Raw genomic sequence first — 18,372 nt, 5'->3', positions numbered from 1 at the left:
ATGTGATGCAAACCAAACTCTAAGTTGAGATCTAAAAATTGCAGCGAACCATTGGTCGGAAGTTCGTGCGTAAAATTCGAACCCTTCCCATAACGTTTAAAAAGAGTTAATATGCTATCCACTGAATGAGTAGGGGTCAAGGTTTTTTGTTTAGATAAAACAATTAAAAAATCGTCAATGTATCTAAATGCCTTAAGTACACCCTGGTTACTAAACACATGATTCAGGGATCGGTCAATACCGGCTAAAATATATTGCAAAGGGTCGGTGCGACGCAGGATCCAATGCAAATGCCTCGTCGTTGAATGTAAAAGTCATCGTTAAAATAAATAAAAGTGGCTTGTAAATAAAATTCTACCAAGGAAATGAAGCTGTCTGAAGGAACACCTGCTGGATGGTAGCTTGATGTCTGTTGGATGGCAGGCTGTGGTCTTGCAGTTTATCGTGCAGGTCAACTGAAAAATATGGTCCATTAGCTGCGCTGTAATCGCCGTTGATCTGTTGGTAATCACGTATGAAGAAGCGCCACGCCCCAGCAGGGTGTCGTGCATGAAAAATTCAAGCCGCTTCGGAAGCTGTGTCGCAAGGGATCGCCTCGGTATGAGCATAGCAAGTCGGTGTGCCGCAATTATGTCGCACTTCTTTCGACCAGCGACAAAAGGAAGGGGCTGAGGAGGTCCCTTACTCTTTGGTCGATCGGAGTGCGACAGGCTGCAACGGGATTGAGAAAACCCCGCCGGCTTATGTGGTGGTGTGTTTTGACGCTGACATTGTTGGCAACTTTAAACGTAGCGTTTGACAGAAGCAGATGTTCCATGCCAGTAGTACATGTTCCACACTCTGGGAAGCGTCCGTATGAAACCCAAGTGGCCAGACGTGTGCTGATCGTGGCACGCGAAAAGAATGTCCATGCGAAGATCGGCTGGAATTGCAAGAAGGTAAGCTCAGTAGTGGTCTCTCGCGTTCTTCTTGTACAAGATACCTTGTCGCAAACAGAAGGATCCGAGGTGTCGATAGAAGTGTCGAGCTAGAGTCGTATCGCTGCCTTCAAGGTAGTCAGTGAGAGAGAGAATGGCCGCGTCAGCCTGCTACCGGGTCATTAGGTCTGAGGCGGTGAGGGTAGTAAGGAAACCACTGTGATCATCGGGTTCAGCGCCTCCAGGGTCGACTGGCGCGCGCGAGAGCGTCCTGGCGTCTTCATGTTTACGGCCTGCCTTCTATTCAATTGTTTTTAATACCTGAAGCCGCAAGCTCCAGTGTGTCAGTCGTCCAGACGTGTCACGCAAATTTTCCCGCCAGGATGAACAGTGATGGTTGGTTACGACCTTAAATGGGCGGCCGTATAGAATAAGGGCGAGATTTCATTGCGAACCACACGACCGCGAGTCATTTTTTTCTACGTAGTGTAATTGGTCTTGCAGGGCAGCATACTTACATTTTCCTTTTCGGCACTATTTCCATGCAATATAAAAACAGGAAAATGTGACGATAGCCCAGAGGTCTCGCTGAGCGGCCCTCAAAGGAGATCTGTTCGCGCAGCCGCGGTTTCGACTCCCAGCCGTGGACACTGATTCAATTTGTTTTTCTCTTTTTCATAGTTTGGCCTCTCACTCACCTGAAGGTCAATAGTAGGCACCCGGCGATCGAAGCACGAGGTCCCGTAGTGAAGCTTTAGCTTCATTACCTCTCATCACTTGATAATTGTTCTACCCCCATGATGTCTTATGTTTCATTACCCCGGAATTTCTTCGCCCTTTTGCCCTGAGAGACTGTTCATGCTTTTCCGCGTATGTATGCCCTTCGTTTACCCATATCCCAACATATTTGTATTCAGCCACTCTGGGTATTTCCTGGCCTTGTATTGTAAGCCCCTGATCAGTTGTATCGTTGAAATCATCCCACCTGACTAGTTGCGCTAAACCTGAAACATAGAGCCTCTCCTTCGTCTCCACAGCAGTTAACCAGTTTCCCCCACCAGCTCCTAAATCCCCTTGATTTAGAAAGTAGCGCATTTCTGTGAGCTATGCCGTCACGCCGCAGATTCCCGCCCATCGTTCTAGCCCGTCTATTTGCTTTGCGCTTTTCTGAACGATGATTAGCCCCTCGAGCCGTCGCCTGGAAAACGCGCGCGAAAGCATCGTTTTCTTATGTTTTCGCTCTCCTTTCGCGCCATGGGTGGGCCGTCTGCCTCCGCTGCTCGTCGAGCTCCATTGAGTTACGCGGTGACATTTCTATATCTGTTTTTAGTGCCGCATTATGCCAGCCTGCGGTGTCTTTTAATGCACAAGCTGACTGAAAATGGCTCCGTGCTGTTCGCGATTGCTGGAGGAAAAAATGACCCCAGCTGTAGCGAAAATGTGGATCCACATCATCACCCTTTTCGAGGATTTTGTCCTGACAAAGAGCACCGTCCTCGGCGATGTGCTGTGCATTTCGTGGTATCTAATATAGCGTGCATACTTAAAATTGCTCGCGAGATTATCAGGATGCTGATAACCTTGCTTAATTCGCTTGCTATTGTGCGCTGTTTCGCACGCTGTTGTTTCCATTTCATGGCGTTGCTATGTGTGTTTTATTACCGTCTGTTCACGTGCGAATTGCGCCTATAATAGCGACTTTAATTTCTGGATCTTAATGTGAGTTTCCGCGAAAAACTTTCGCACCGTACACGTTTGTTGTTGCTTTTTTTGTAGCAAATACGCGTGCTTCTGACGTGGCTCAAAATATAAAACATGCTGATTTTCGCAGCTTATTCGACAGTCCCTCTCCAGTAAACACCAGAGCTCTAGTGTGGCAGCTTTAACGGCGTTATACCATCGTCTGTCGAGGAATGATAGGGGATATTAATCTTTCGAGCGGTTAAGAAGTTTGTTCCACCATCGCGACTGCGCACAACTCCACCGCCATTCCGAGACCTAACGCCACCTGAGGATCGAGTCCAGAAAAGGTGCCTTTTAGAACTAGCCTTGACTTGTCGCTGGCGAAATTGTTATTATATTCTGCACTGAATGATGTTTTCAAAATAACATAAGATTCTTTAACTCCTTAGTTTAAAATATCGTACGAATAGTTTTTGTGCAGCTCCCTCAGTCAACGAACGACTTCATCTTTTCTGATCGCGCTTTACAGTGCTGAATATTGATTCAGCACTGGCATTTGAAACAGTCATTAAATGCATTCGAGGCATTAGCGTAGATAAGTCATCGAAAGAATATAATTTTTCTACCACGTCACCAAGTTTGCCGTTGGCTCCAGCAGTCAGCCAAAATTTTAAGCCAAACCCTTGGCCAGGCTCACTTCTGCAGCAGCCGATAAAATATGCGACAAATATAAAAAACAACATTCTCTTTGAAGCCGCCGTGAAATTTGCATCGACCACGCAGTAAAGCCGCGGCGTGTGCATCATTTAGAGGAGCAATGCTGAAAATTCTCGGTCTGAAACTTTCTAAAAAATGCATTGCGCGTATTAAAGAAAATGTCCCAATATTCTCGCAGTCACTATCGCGCTTCTGAAACTTCACTCGTGAAACATCTTTACCTAATTACCGCAACCTCTGCCTCGCTCGATTGCAAAATAACAGTGTCATAAACTGTAGTATTTCCGCGGAACTGCACGGCTATCTATAATCTACCTTCAGTGGAGCGTCAGTGTGCCGAAGAATATATAAACAATAACGTAAATCAATGCTATAAAAACTCTCCCGTATTTAGGAGGACGGAGCGCGCCTTGATTGTTCATGCCGCAAGCGCTCACGTTTAAAGCTTTCATTGCTCAAGCTAGAATGTGATAAATGTGGCTTCGTGGTATGGGCAAGCATGTCGCATCACTTTCTAGTGGTTGCGCTTAATAATGTGAGCGTGAGAAAAAAATTGACGGGGCACTTTCGCTCTCTAAAGTGGGGCAACGCGAAATGCGAGACTGTATGCGGAATGTAATATAGTCAGCCACGGACGCCTTACGCCCCCTGTGATAGAGGCCGACAACTCTTTTTATTAGTCGTCCACCGCTCCAAAAGGGGGCGCAAGGCATCCGTGGGTGACCTCATTACTTCGAATCCGCGCGCTTGGACGTTTTAACCATTTCTACCAACCGAAAAGCGTGACACCTCTGCTGACAACATTCTGTCGACAACGGTAAAGACATTAGAGAGATATAGCATATCGTTACCGTGTTTACGTTACCGTTTACCGGGCTCGGTTACCGTTTACCGGGCTCGGCTGGCGACATCTGCGCATGCGCGCCCATTACCGGGCCGGTAACACTTTACGGAAACTCTTTAGCGTTGCGGAGAGAGTTAGCGTTCGCTTGTAAACAAACATGGCGGCGCCCTGCTCGCCCGCTTCGGAATAAATCAGGGTGTCGAACCGGTATTTTTTTGGGTTCGGTTCGGGTTCGGGTTCACGCCTTTCGGGTTCAGTTCCGGGTTCGGCTCCAGAGGGCCATTCCGTTCCGGTTCGAACCGGTTCGGACCATCTCGAACCGGTACAAACGGGTTCAAACGGGTTCAGGACAAAAAAAAATTAGAACGCAGATGGGTTTCAGTGATATGCGTTTTCTTTTTTCTTGCACATCGCTATACAAAATAAAAAATGCAAAGATTTGTTTATGAGAACATAACAGTGAGCTAGTTGGTAACGGTTGCTTAAGCAGCGCAGGAAACAGGACAAACGGAAGTCTGGAGACGACACAGACGCCGACTAACAACTGGTTATTACATTCTCGGAAAAGTATATGAAGGCGCAGGACACAGTGAACAATCCAGAAAACAGAAGAGCAAAAATTAAAACTAAAAAACATACTGCGCATGTACATCGTAGTCGAGTCATGACATCTTTTTTCAAAGAAATTCGAAGACTATATTCCATAGCAGACGGCACTCCCCTATCTCCTTGACCTTATACAGTTGCTACGAAAGCGTGGCTCCTTATCTACGAAATTGATGTATGGTGAAGCAACACGCTCATCTTCATCAGTATAGTCAGATAGGAAGCTTGGGCGAGTTGGTGATGGTTCACTTGCCACATAGCGCTAAAACGACCCGGACACAAGAGAGACACAGGACGGGCGCTAGCGCCCGTCCTTTGTGTCTCCCTGTGTGTCCGTGTCTTTTTAGCGCTATGTGGGAAGTGAATCATCTGCATCCTTCCTGATCATAAAGGCCTCCACTATCTCCCTAAAAATTCGATCAGAGTGATTAAACAGGAGACTTGTCTTTCTAAGTGGGGAAGCAGATGAGCGTGTTGCTACACCATCTATCAGTTTGGTAGTTAAAGAGTGCCGTCTACTATCGAAGATACTCTTCGAATTTCGTTGAAAAAGACGGCACGACTCGACTGTGATGTACATGCGCAGTATGGTTTTTAAGTTTTAACCTTTGTTATGTTTTTTGCGGGGTTGTTTCCTGTGCCCTGCGTCTTTATATACTTTTTCTAGAATAAAATAACCAGTTATTAGTCAGTGCTCGTGTCATGTCCTTTCTTCCTTTTGTCGTGTTTACTGCGTTACTTGAGCACGAAAAAATTGTTTAATGGGAGATGTTCTCACTTTACCCATTCTATTTACTTTCCGCAGAAAAAAGACGAATTTACGGTAAGAGCCGCAAAATAAAATGAACTCGAAATAAATGAAAATCGGCTGTGTGTATACGCTATAATCCACCTTATGAGGTGTAGGACGAAAAGACGATACATTTCGCATCTACAAGACCCTCCTGCTTGAGCAGTTTGGGAGACCCCATAGCGCGAGTAATAGGTCTCGTACGCAGTGTACTTACGGCCCCGTAAGCACGCCGTGTACTTACGGGGCCCCAAAATGGCCGCCGCACGCGCCCGCTACGTTCCCGCGCACTACGGAGAAATGAAACTGTCATGTATCAGCACGTATACATACAGACAGATACCTTTCCGTCACACCGAAACTGACCAGTCCCCCCTCCTACTACATGGTAAGAAAATGTTCGAGAATCTCTCCACCACCCATCCCCCACCCAACGAGAGCCTCGTGGGTGCACTGGCTCTCCCTAACATAAAGAACTTACCAAACATATTTTATTTAAATCACCTATTCGACATCGCCTCTGTGACTCACGTTATATATCCTGAGCCCCTATAGCTCAGTATCCTCAAAAACTCAGCTGATCGCGGCTTCTCACTATAGTAAAGTAAGTAAAGCAAGAAATTTGTTCGCGATAGAATGTTAAGGACTCTTCCTGGGGCGCTATCAAAGGCAACTTTGCGTCCACAGAATTTTTTGCGCCCTTGATAGAGTGATACAGAGGGGTTAATCTGGCGTGCACCATTTGTCCACCAATTTGTTTCAGGCATTTATTTCCAAAGCTACAAACAACCCCTTTCTGGCAGCTATGCTTATTAGGTAAGTGCTTGCCTGTCTTTTCTGGACATGTTCTCGAGTGCTGATTCATTCTGTTTTCTCACTCTTGGCTTTTACTGCCTGTATGGCCTCTCCGCAAGGCAGATGACAAATGTTGCGATCGGTCATTACTTCCTCTACCCATACATCTACAGCCTTACCTAAACTTTCTTGATACTAGTGTATTAAAGAGAAGTCAGCGGATGTACAGTGGAGCCCACTTTAATGGCCACAGATATAACGAACGCTCGCTTATTTCGAGCGGGTGTGGTGCTAGCGTGAAAATATGCATACGGGCAACGGAAATTCGTCGCAGATACAGCGAACAACTCTGGCCACACCACTCGGTTATAGCGAACGAGGTGGCGTGGTGAACTAACCCGAGGTTGTAGAGGTCGTCCTTCCGCAGATGAAATAGCGCCTCTCAACCTTCATTACATCGCCCCGGAAAGAACATGCCAACCCAGAAATGGAATTAAAAGGCGGCACTGCTGTGCGCAGCGCTAACCGGAAAGTCCGGCGTCCGGTAACACTGTAAGTGCCAATGTAAACACGGTAACGATATGCTATAATTCTCTATTGAAATGGTAAGTAACCACCGGCCATACCTGGGTCGATGACCAATGCGTGGGCAATCACTGCCTACGCGTTCGCCGGCTCGGCAAAGCATCCTGAGTAGAAGAAGCGCGATGCGCGTGAGTCAGGGGCATCGTCAAAAGCGAAGCTACTGACCAATCTCGCGGATGAACTAAAAACAGCGATTAGATAATTTTTCAAATCCTTGCTGGCCATCCCGGTCACGTGGTATGCATAGCCTCCCCAGTCGTCTCAATCTTTGGCGCCGCTGCAATGTGCAGGCATTGTCATATAGCTGACAGTGCAACGGATGCATTCTGCGCCACAAGCGCCGCACTACTTCGTCGCTGCATCAGCCCAGTAACGACAGAAGAAGCTCAAAAACATGCGTGACCAGATGATTGCAGATTTTTTGCAACGCTTCGCTGATCCATAGCCGACAGGATGTTTCCTCGGATAACTACGTTCCTGCGGACCACAAAATTGCAGAAGCGCCTGATCTGACGGAGACGTTGAACACCAAGTGCGAGCTCTTCCTACTGCCAGGAATCTCATTTACGAGGCCGACCTGCCACCAGTTGCCATGCACAGTTCATCCATGATTAGTTATACCCCGTCCCTAAATTTGATAGTTGGCAGCAAGGTCTCGACGAGGATTAAATGACCGCCCTAGATAGCCTGGAAAGAGCCGCGGCAGGCTCTGCTTTGCACAAGTAGGCACGCATAACGCAGCTTTGTAAGAAATAATTGCCACTTTTGGCAGCCTTAGTATTTTTGGCTGTTGTAAGAAGAATACACTTGCTACGAACATCATATAACCAATGGAACCTGCGGGACCGTCAGGTTCGCTATAAGTGGGCTCGACTATAAGTGGGCCACAAAAACCTTTTTCACCCTTCAGACATGGACCTTACATGTTTGGACGTACTACCTTCGCGCCAAAGGGGCGTTTGTGTCGTAGTCAGTGCATTTCAACCTGTGCGAGCAACGAGAAACAATTTCAGCAATAAAATGATATTTTTGTCATGATGCTGTATTCTTTTAGAACATACTTAAGCAGTCTCTTAAAAAACCCATTGACATTATACATTTCATTATAACATTTATGTCTCGATGAAAAACTCTTGAATTCCGAGCGAACTCTTCGTGTTCATAGGACGCAGAACTGCCGCGTTCCACGAGGTCACTGTTCAGACAACAGTGTACTTTAACGCAGGAGGAATATGCTGCGCAAGTTCAACCTCCTGACTGGTTCCCCTTTCATGGCGTGTGCACCGTCTGGAATTTTCACGTGCGGGCGGACGTAGGGAGTTATGGTGACGTGAGGCCTTATGACGAGATCGCTGAATTCGACGCGGTCAAGTAAGGCATGAGGAGGGTCAGAGAGGTTCCAAATATTCCATGCAACAACCATAAATAGAAGCCTACAAGATAGCCGAATAGCCTAAAGCATCTGTAAACAGAGTTTTCTGTTGCGCCGCCATTAGTACGAATCCTACTAGGAGTCAGAGGTAAGACTATACATACTATTTTAGTTTTTTTTTTTTACTGCGTTAGCAGTATAGCCTGCTTTCCCAAAAAAAACCGCGCTGCGTGCGTGAAACCTCCATCCTTGATGCACCCTCCGGTGGACGACACATCAGGGTATTCACTGGTAAAAATGCACCTTCAAAAACTTTCACCCATCTCACCACCCCCCAATACCCACCTGTACCCGATATAGCCGAGGCAGATTGTTGTGAAGGCTCAACGTATTCAATCGCCCAAGCGTTCCAAGAAAAAAAAAACACTAACAATCATAAGCCTGTCGTGTCAGACACTAAGAACGGGAAATATGACTGCGAAAATTAGATATAAGTCGCCAGACAGAGAATTCAAGATCGAGCAATGCGAGAACAGCGGATGGAGCCGCGCGCTGGCGACTGGCAGAAATTTTTTCTTAGAAGCTGAGCAATTTCAGCGAATCGGCATAACGAAATCACTTCATCGTAGTTACATTGCATCGCAGTAGCATATTTATGGGCGTAATCACTATCGCATGTCAGCGAGCACATGTATTTCCGCATTGCCCTTTTGTGTAATCGGTATTTAATTTTTTCCTTTTTAGTACATCTCCACCGTAGCCAAGAACCCGCCTTTCGTTGCTTATTTCCGTCGCGCGCAAACAAGAATATGCGGATTCTAAAAAAAGAAGAAGCTGCACCAATTTATACATCCTTCTTTTGGTAATACTAGTAGTATAACCTGTCGAGTAGATATTGGGACTATATGTCAGACGGTGTAGTGGAGAGCTCCAGATTAACGGAGAGCAGCTGGGGATTTTCGAAGCGCGACAGAGCACGCTGGTTTTTGTATTTTCGGAATCAGCAGCCGAGCTCCACAGCCATTGAGCCATTTTTTTCTTTATTGCCCTACAGGCTCATCCTGAGGGGTTTTATTTAGAACTTGCTGTCTAAGACAATGAACGCCCACAAAAGTAAATGTTGCACTACCCACTGCGGTTGCTCAGTGGTTAGGGCGCTCGGTTACTTATTTGATGTACCCTGGTTCTAACTCGTCCCCGGCGGCGACCTTTCGATGGACGCAAAACGCAAAAGGCACCGTATGCTGCGCGACGTCAGTGCAAGGTAAATGGCAACTGTGCCACCTTTTTAGAAATTCGCAATACTCAAGGATTCAAATCTATACAGGCTGTAGGTAAAGGATAATAATTTTTTTGCACTACCATTTAAAATCGAGACGTAATCGACGATTAAATTTTCCACTTCTTCTCAAAGCAAAAAAGGAGTGCGAGGAAGTTCAGTGTGATGTCGCGGAAGGTATGATTTTAAATTACTGCTGCCGTCAACCACGCCCTGCCGCGCCTTGTTGGACGCTTCCAAACAACGTTCGGCGGGCTTTGACTTCGGTTCCGTTGGTTTTTTTTCCTTTAAAGCAGGCGTTTATGCGTTGAAAATGTACGGATACGTTCGATGAAGTCATCATGCGTCCCCCACTTAGCGTTGTGCGCTGCGGAGAAGTTTGAAGGCCGTCGCAATTTTAATTGGTGATTACGTCACCGTTACAAATGCTAGGCCAAAAGGACTTCGCATACTTTACCTGGAAGTCGCCTTTCAAATGACGCCATAGATATTAGAATACATGGATCACCGTGTGTTATTCGCCTACTGCCACTAAATAATTTAGAAAATAATTTTTTCTCCCATGCTGTGTCGGTTTCATCAACCGAATGATGGCTTTGACGTGAGTTCAACATTAGGTCACGTGAGGCACGGGAAAACTAATACAAACGCTGATACGTTGTTTTGACCTATAATTACAATGACCGACGTATCAGCAGTTATATAGCCGTTTATAGCACCTCACGTGACCTAATTTCCGCTACACGTCACAGCCATTGTTATGTTGGTCAAACCGAAACAGGATTAAGAAGAAATTCAAGCATAAATTATTTATTATGTGTTGGTGAATACCACGCGGTGCTCCATGTACACCAACGTCTAGCGCATCATTTGAAAGAAGAAAGCACGCAAGAAAAAGTTTCGTGTCTATAGTACTTTACTGAGTTAGAGCAGTCCTAACACTTTGATTAAAGATTTACGCAAATATGTAAAAGGGAGGAGTAATAACTCAAGATTTCACATAAACCTGACGTACAAGTGTTTAGAATTGGCGGCAGTACATTACAGAAGCGTCAATTAGGCTTCTTTCCCGGCACCAGACCTCCTGTAAGTTTGCTGTCGCAAATACTGGGTACCATTTTCGCATTTCCCAGCGCAGACCGCTACGGGTGGGTAAGTCTATGTGATAGATCATATCATTTTGTCGGAAAACAAGACGTATGCCGGGATGCAAAAAAAGTCGGGCTGAACCGGGTCCCGAAGCGGTTCGGAACGGTTCCTTTGAATCGTTCCGGTTCGGGTTCAGTTCCAAGATGGCGAAAAAAATATGGGTTCGGTTCGGTTCCGGTTCCGGGCGAAAATTCGGGTTCGGTTCCGGTTTCGGGTTCGGGTTCAGTTCCGGTTCGACACCCTGGAATAAATGCATGTCACCGCTGGATTCTTTGATGCGACAGCTCACTCAAATGGTAGCGGTTTGCTTTTATTTCGCATACTCCCACCCATACGTCGAGGTTTAAGTGACAACTAGCCCATGTTGTTGAGATAATTCTGTGATTTTCGAGCACTTAAGCCTAACTATCCGCGTCGCAAATTTTCCTTCCTCCAAGCGCGTAGCCAAGGAAGCAACAACACTGTAGCTTTTGTGCCAGCTTTAGCATTTTTCTCTCTATTTTCATAGTTTTCTTCCAGGAAAAACAAAAACATTCTGGTAGTGCTTGTCATATTCACCAATAAAATTCAGAAAAAAAAGCTTCTCCAGTCCAGAGTTCAAGTGCTTTGACTTACTGTCACCATATGGCGCCACTATGTTTACATCCAAGTCGTGCATCCAAAAATCCAAAGAAGCGACGCTGCGCGCGGCAAACAGGTATTGTAGCTGCGTCTTTTACAGCATTCGCAACGCAGTAAGTGCAGCGTACACAAGCTTAGTGCGTTCTGTGTAGTAAAGTTGTCTACTGGTCAGGGTACTTTTGAAGCCACTGAGCCGGCCGTTAGCAGAAAAGTAGTGAGCACGTCTTTATATACAAAGAAAAAGATGATTAAAGAGCATGTAGCACCTCACTGCAAAGAAATGCTTTCAATGCATGCGTATTTCTGTTTGTAATTAATGCTGGGGCATCTATCATCATCATCATTCGTTTTCGCCTTACGGTAACTTGTTACGGGAGAGACCGGAGAGACGGTATGCTAAAACGTCTTCTAGCGTGCGCAGCGCTAACCGGAAACTCCGATGTCCGCTAACACGGTAAACGGTAACGTAAACACGGTAACGATATGCTATAACTCTCTATTAAATGCTTTCGCCTTAAAATCGGACACTTAGGCGCGCTAACGTGTGCCAGTGAAGTTGAACATAGGCTGGCGAGCGCGAGCTGGCCTGCGAAGCCTGCTGTACGCTGCGCGCACAACCACAGGGCAAGGGTGGTAACGGAGGAAAGCGTGCGAGTGGAGGAGAGCGAATAGCGAATTAAAGCCCCTCAATGAAACAAAAGTAGCGAAAAGCTTTGAACTTTCCGACTCTCCTCCTCTCCAGGCGCGCCGCAGGAGAATTGAGCCTCCCATTGGCCGAGGCGCCGTAGTCACGTGCTAGCGCGCGCTTTTTTGGCTCCACAGCAGACGCCGGCGCCATTGCCAGGGCTGAGATTCGCGCGTCGTTTTCTGTGGTTGTTTTTCAGTTGTCAGTCGTGTTTTTCCGGATGATTTGGTGTGAAGCGCCAGCGGCTGCAGTCTTTCTTCGCACAAAATGCCGTTTGGCACGATTTTAAACAGACTCGTTCGCTAGCGGGTACGAAAGCCGTTCTGAAGTGCAGGTTTAATGTTGCTCGCATTGTGCGGCGTGTCGGCTTGGTTGCAGTCGGGCTCGTTCGCAGGCTCGTTCGCACGTTGTTTGAGCCCCGCCGTTTACGTTGCTCGCTATGCAGGTCTAGGCTTGATGTTGCGCGCATTGCTTGCCGGATTTGTGTTGCTGCAGCTGGACTCCTGGGCTCACGAACTCGATACTAAAGGGGCGGTACTCGCTGTTTGAGCCTACGCTGCTCATGCTGCTCGCGGTGCAGGTCTAGCTTTCATGTTGAACGCATCGCTAGATGTATTTGTTTTGTTACAGTTGCACTCCTTCGCTCACGAACTAGACACCAAAGGTGTGGGACTTGCTGTTGAAGCTCATGCTGCTTGCGATTAAGGTCTAGCTTTCATGTTGCACGCATTGCTGAACGTATTTTTCAAGCAGGGTTCTAAACCGAAATCGGGCGTTACTGTGCCTAGGCACATTAACGCACCTGCCGCTTGAATACTCAATATCTGCGTGGATAATACTTGAGAATGCAAGCAAGGACCTCTGTAAAACAGAGTTTCATACATTTTAGGTTTAGGCCGTCATCGCTGCCGCTAATTCCTGCGAAAATCACGCTGCGTGGAGCTATGTAACGTGGATAGGTGGTGTCAAATGAATCACTAACGCAGGGGCGCGCGCAATGATCCAGACCAATTCCAAAGTTCGACATTGGAAAAGCTCCTCATGGACTTTAATGCGGAGTGGTGACGTGTTAACGCTTGTGTATTCTTTTTTCAGTTATGAAAGGTCACGCTCTATAATTTTTTTTTCGTGCCTTGTGTCTGCCACGCCACAATCTAAATGTGGCCGAATCTGAGGCAGAAAATGCAACAAAAATCATGCGGGTGCGGGGTCCGCTGCGCGCGAAAGCGCGAGCGACGAGAAAGCCAAGCGAACTCACTCGCGCACGCCACTGCCAACGTGTTCTCCGCAGTCAAAGCGATCGAAGAACAAGAAGTTTCTATAAAGCAGTGCAACGTTGATCTCGGCAGTTATTACAGCAACTGATTTTTCAATCTCTCATTTCGTGATGTCATTTTGACCGAAGCGAAGGCAGGAAACGCAACACAAAGTTCATTCGGGCGCGCGGTCTGCCGGGCGCCAAAAGGAGACGGTTGGGAGCGTCTGCTAGTTGCTCCCGGCCTAGGTGCCGCCACCGTCGGCGCCCGGGAGAAGCCGAGAGAAGGAGCGCCGGCATAGGAGGAAGAGGGAGGAGATGTCGCTACTTTTAGTTCATTTAGGGGTTTTATAGCGAATTAGGGTGCCTCGATACCAGCGCCGCCGTTCAGGGTGGTGCCATCCTTTGACCGCTCCAATGCCGCCTCTCTCTCCCTGCGGCGCCATTTTGAATCACAGCGGTCGGTCGGGCTGATCGCAATTGCTTGGTGCAAGCAGCTGAGCTTCCGTTTTTCGAGGCCCAGTGGCTGCGGACGATCGCTGGTGGCTTTATTTGTTTGACAGTACTCTACCGCATGACTGAGGAGATTTTCAAGTCCACTGAGGCAGCATGACGGGTTGTTGTGTGCATGTGGGCCGGGTGAACGCGTAAAGGCCTACGCTGTTTTCGCTTCCCCCGAGACTCCGAGCGAAGGAAAAAATGGGAAGCTCAAGTATTGCGGGATCAGCCCTAGAGTACATTGCTTTAAATGTTACACCTCACTGTGCTTTTTTACCATTTAACTCGTTCTGCTATTTCGTGGTTTGCATGTTTTTATTCATACTTTGTTTTCATGTCTGCGGCGAAGGTTACACCACACTGTGCACAACGTTTTTCCCCTAAGTCTTGTTGACTTATTTCGTGGTTTGAACCTTTTTTCATGCTTTGGTTTTATGTTTTCCTTTAAGGTTACACCCCACGGTACATGCCCCACTTTTCTGTCCCAATGTCTTGCTTTATACTTATATTGTAGTTGGTGTAATTGAACTGTCTTTTGTTTTGTTCTCTGTACCCTTGGTAAGAGGTTAGGCGGAAAAGCGATGTTATATATTTGTCTTCATCAGTAATAATGATCAACGTTTGGGTAGGAGTTATTTTTCGAACAGCCTAACCCATCAGCACACAGTTTTGTAGACAGAATAGGAAATACACGGATAGCCAAAGTTAAAAACCGCGGTTTTTAAAAAGTAAACCCTCTATGGTCGATTTTTCTCTAAAAGCGTGACTTTTCAATGTTGATTAATTCGATTTTGAATTAAAAATTTTCACAATTACTGCAGTTTTTTAATGACTAAAATCCACCCTTTTTTGAGCAGGTTTATATGCATTGTTTATTAATGAATACCGATTGGCTTGAATAAAATAAATATGAAAAAATATGTTTTTTTTTATATGGATTTTAATGGCTCAAAAGCAACTGAGGCTATGATGCGCCAAACACAAGGTTGGAGGTTTTGTTAAAGGTGAAGCTTTTTATACTTAGAGTTTGTTTAAAACGCTGGCTTCCTCGAGAAACCTAAAAATACATGAGATGTCAACCAGTGCACGATCGCCTAAAAGTAGCATGGGGTGTAATGGAAGTCTTTCCCTATAAAATGTTGTAAAATATTTCTTTCATAGTTCTTCTAGTTTGGCATATGAAATTAGAATGTGGTTCACTGTGAGTTCAGCACCACACATTTCACAGAGAGGTGTGTTTTGTTTGGTTAGCAGAAAGTTGTGCGTGAGGTGGGTGTGTCCAATGCGGAGCCGACATAAAATAACTTCGGTAAAACGTTCTTGATGCCTACATGATTGCCATTCCCCTAAAATGGGCTTAACAGAATGTAATTTGTTGTTTGCGTGCTCTTCCCATGCTGCCTGCCACTTTTTTTTGAGTTTACTGTATATAAATTTTAAACAATCCCTGTGCGGTATGTTCACTTGCTTTATTTGGCTATTCCGGGCTTGTGCAGCGCATACATCTGCTTTCTCATTACCTAAAATTCCAACATGGCTAGGAACCCAGCAGAATTTAATGTTATGCTTTTGTTTTGTGATTTTAACTATGCTATGTATGATGTTTCCTATTATAGGTTCAGCTGCATTTCTGGAGTGCAGTGCTTTAAGCATACTCAGGGAATCGGTGTAAATGATGCTATTTTTGATATTCTCTCTTACTATTTTTTCTACAGCTACAAAGATGGCATAACACTCAGCAGTAAAAACCGATGCGCATTCTGGTAGTCGCATTATCTGTTTATTTTTTCCCTGGATTACTGCACTTCCAACGTGACTTTCTGTTTTTGAGCCATCGGTATAAAATTCAATGTAGGTGTCATACTTTTCTTGTAGTGCAAAGAATTCCTGTAATATGTACTCATGTGGCGTTTGCTTTTTATCTAAATGTGTCATTGTGAAGTCACATACTGAAGGCAGGCTGTACCATGGTGGCAAACATTCATTCCTTTGTGCAATATTTGGTAGGGCATCTAGCACTGTTAGCTCTTCGCATTTATCTTCAAAGCGCAGTAGTAATGGTCTGATAGAGTGTGGTTTGTTGATGAATAATCTTTTAGATGGGCACTTGGTGACAATTGGATGGCAGAGATGTTTCGGAAGAGAACGGATTTTTAAGACATATGAGCATGTAAGGGCAATTCTTCGATCCTCAAGAGCGGCTTCATTAGTTTCAACGTAAAGGCTAACTACTGGTGATGTTCTGTATGCTCCAGATGATAGGCGCAGACCAAGGTTATGAATGGGGTCTAATCTTTTTAAGTAGGATGCTCTTGCCGAACCATATACTATGCACCCGTAGTCCAGCTTGGAGCGAACCAGAGAGCGATATATTTGTAAAAGGCTTGCTCTATCGGACCCCCACCGCTTCCGTGAGAGAACTTTTAAGATATTGAGGGCTTGAGAAGCTTTCTTTTTAAGGTTGTTAATGTGTGGTAGAAATGTGAGTTTCTTGTCGAAAGTTAGGCCTAAAAATTTGTGTTCTTGTTTAATTGGTAGCACAGTGTGATTCAGGTATAGATTAGGATCGACCTGTAGGCCTCGTCGCAATGAAAAAAGAACAGCTACTGTTTTTTGAGGAGAAAATTTAAACCCATTTCTGTCTGCCCAAGCACCTAGTTTATTTAGTGTGATTTGTATTTGTCTCTCACAGGTTGGTATGCTAGAGGACGTGCATGCTATTTGTAGGTCGTCTACATAAACTGAATACATTATGGACTTGGGTATTACTTTAGCTAAGGAATTCATTTTTACTATGAAGAGTGTCGTGCTTAGAATGCACCCCTGGGGTACGCCGTTCTCTTGGGTGAAAGTCATGGAGAGAGTTGCTCCTAGGCGGACTCGGAATGTGCGGTTAGCCAGGAAGTCGTTCAAGCAGTTCAACATCCTGCCGCGGATACCTAGCTCTGCTAGGTCACGGAGGATGCCGAACTTCCACGTATTATCGTAGGCCTTCTCCAAGTCGAAGAAGACCCCAATACAGTGCTGCTTGTGGATGAACGCCTCCCGGATGGTGTTTTCTAGGCGGACAAGATGATCTGTGGTGGAGCATGTTTTCTTAAACCCACATTGGTGTTTATCTAGTAGTTGCCGAGATTCAAGTACGAAGTTTAGTCTAATGTTTATTACACTTTCGAAAGATTTAGCAATGCAGCTGGTGAGGGCTATTGGTCTGTAACTGCTAGGACTTGTTGGTGGTTTTCCGGGTTTGAGAAAAGGTATTATGACTGCTTTTTTCCACTCGTCAGGTATATTTCCAGTTATCCAGATTTTATTAAAGAATTTTAACAGTGCCTCTACAGCAGCCTCGGAGAGATGTGCAAGCATAGCGTAATGCACGTTGTCTGGTCCTGGTGCTGTCTTTTTTCCAGAAGATAATACTTTATTTAATTCTTGTAGTGTGAGAGGATGGTTATAATCCTCATGTACACCTGCTCCAGACGGAAATTTTTGTTTTTCAGCTATTGATTTGTGTTTCTGAAATGTGTTTGTGTAGTTGGATGAGCTTGAGATCTCAGCAAAATGCTCGCCCAGTATGTTGGCCTGTTCTTCTAAAGTTGTTTGTGTCCCGGGTGCTGTCAAGAGAGGAAGTGTGAAAGGGGTATGGTCACCAGTAAATTTACGAACTTTTTCCCACATTTTCTTTGATGTTATTGAACTATTTATTGAGGAGACATATTTCTGCCAAGAGGTTTTCTCTGCACTTCTTCGCACATACCGCGCTCTGGCTTTTGCCTTCTTAAAGGTAAGTAAGTTCTCTGCAGTGGGATATCGACGCAGAGCGCTCCAGGCTTTGTTTTGTGGTTTTTTTGCGAATGTGCATTCTTTTGTCCACCACGCTTTATGTTTCTTTTGTGCAAGTCCTGTTGTTTGTGGTATAGCGAGTGTTGCAGCCGATATTATGCATTCAGTAAACTTCTCATTAATTTCATCTGTGCTAAGGTCGTCACAAAATTCCTTTTCCAGAGTGGCACTTTTTGTAAAAAGTGACCAGTCGGCGAGCTGAATTTTCCAGCGCCGTGGCCTTGTGGGGATGATTGGAGTAGACGATGAGAGCCTGATGACGGTAGGTAAGTGATCGCTGCCCATGGGGTCATTTAAAACATCCCATTTAAAATCGTTAAAAAGTAATGGTGATGCGAAAGCTAAATCGAGAGAGCTCATTTTTGCTGTGCTTGGACAGCAATATGTAGCTTTTCCCGTATTTAAAAGACAGACATTATTCGAAAGTATAAAATCTTCGATTGTTTGGCCTCTAGAGTCACAGCGTTCGCTTCCCCAAAACGGAGAGTGAGCGTTAAAATCGCCAACTACCAGAAATGGCTCCGGCAGTTCATCGATCAGGCTTTCTAGATCTTGGCATGTTAATGTGATGTGTGGGGGAAGATATACAGAACATATTGTAATGATTTTGTAGCTGATGACGCTAACCGCCACCGCCTCAAGTTTTGTTTTCAGTTTGATTTCTTGAGCCGGGACGCCGCTTTGGATGATGATTGCGACGCCTCCCGAGAGTCTATTTGCATGTTCGCGATCA

The sequence above is a fragment of the Amblyomma mixtum genome, chromosome 8, assembly GCF_055824585.1.
Source record: "Amblyomma mixtum isolate Tamu chromosome 8, ASM5582458v1, whole genome shotgun sequence".
Lineage (NCBI taxonomy): Eukaryota > Metazoa > Arthropoda > Arachnida > Ixodida > Ixodidae > Amblyomma > Amblyomma mixtum.
This window is presented reverse-complemented; position numbering follows the sequence as displayed.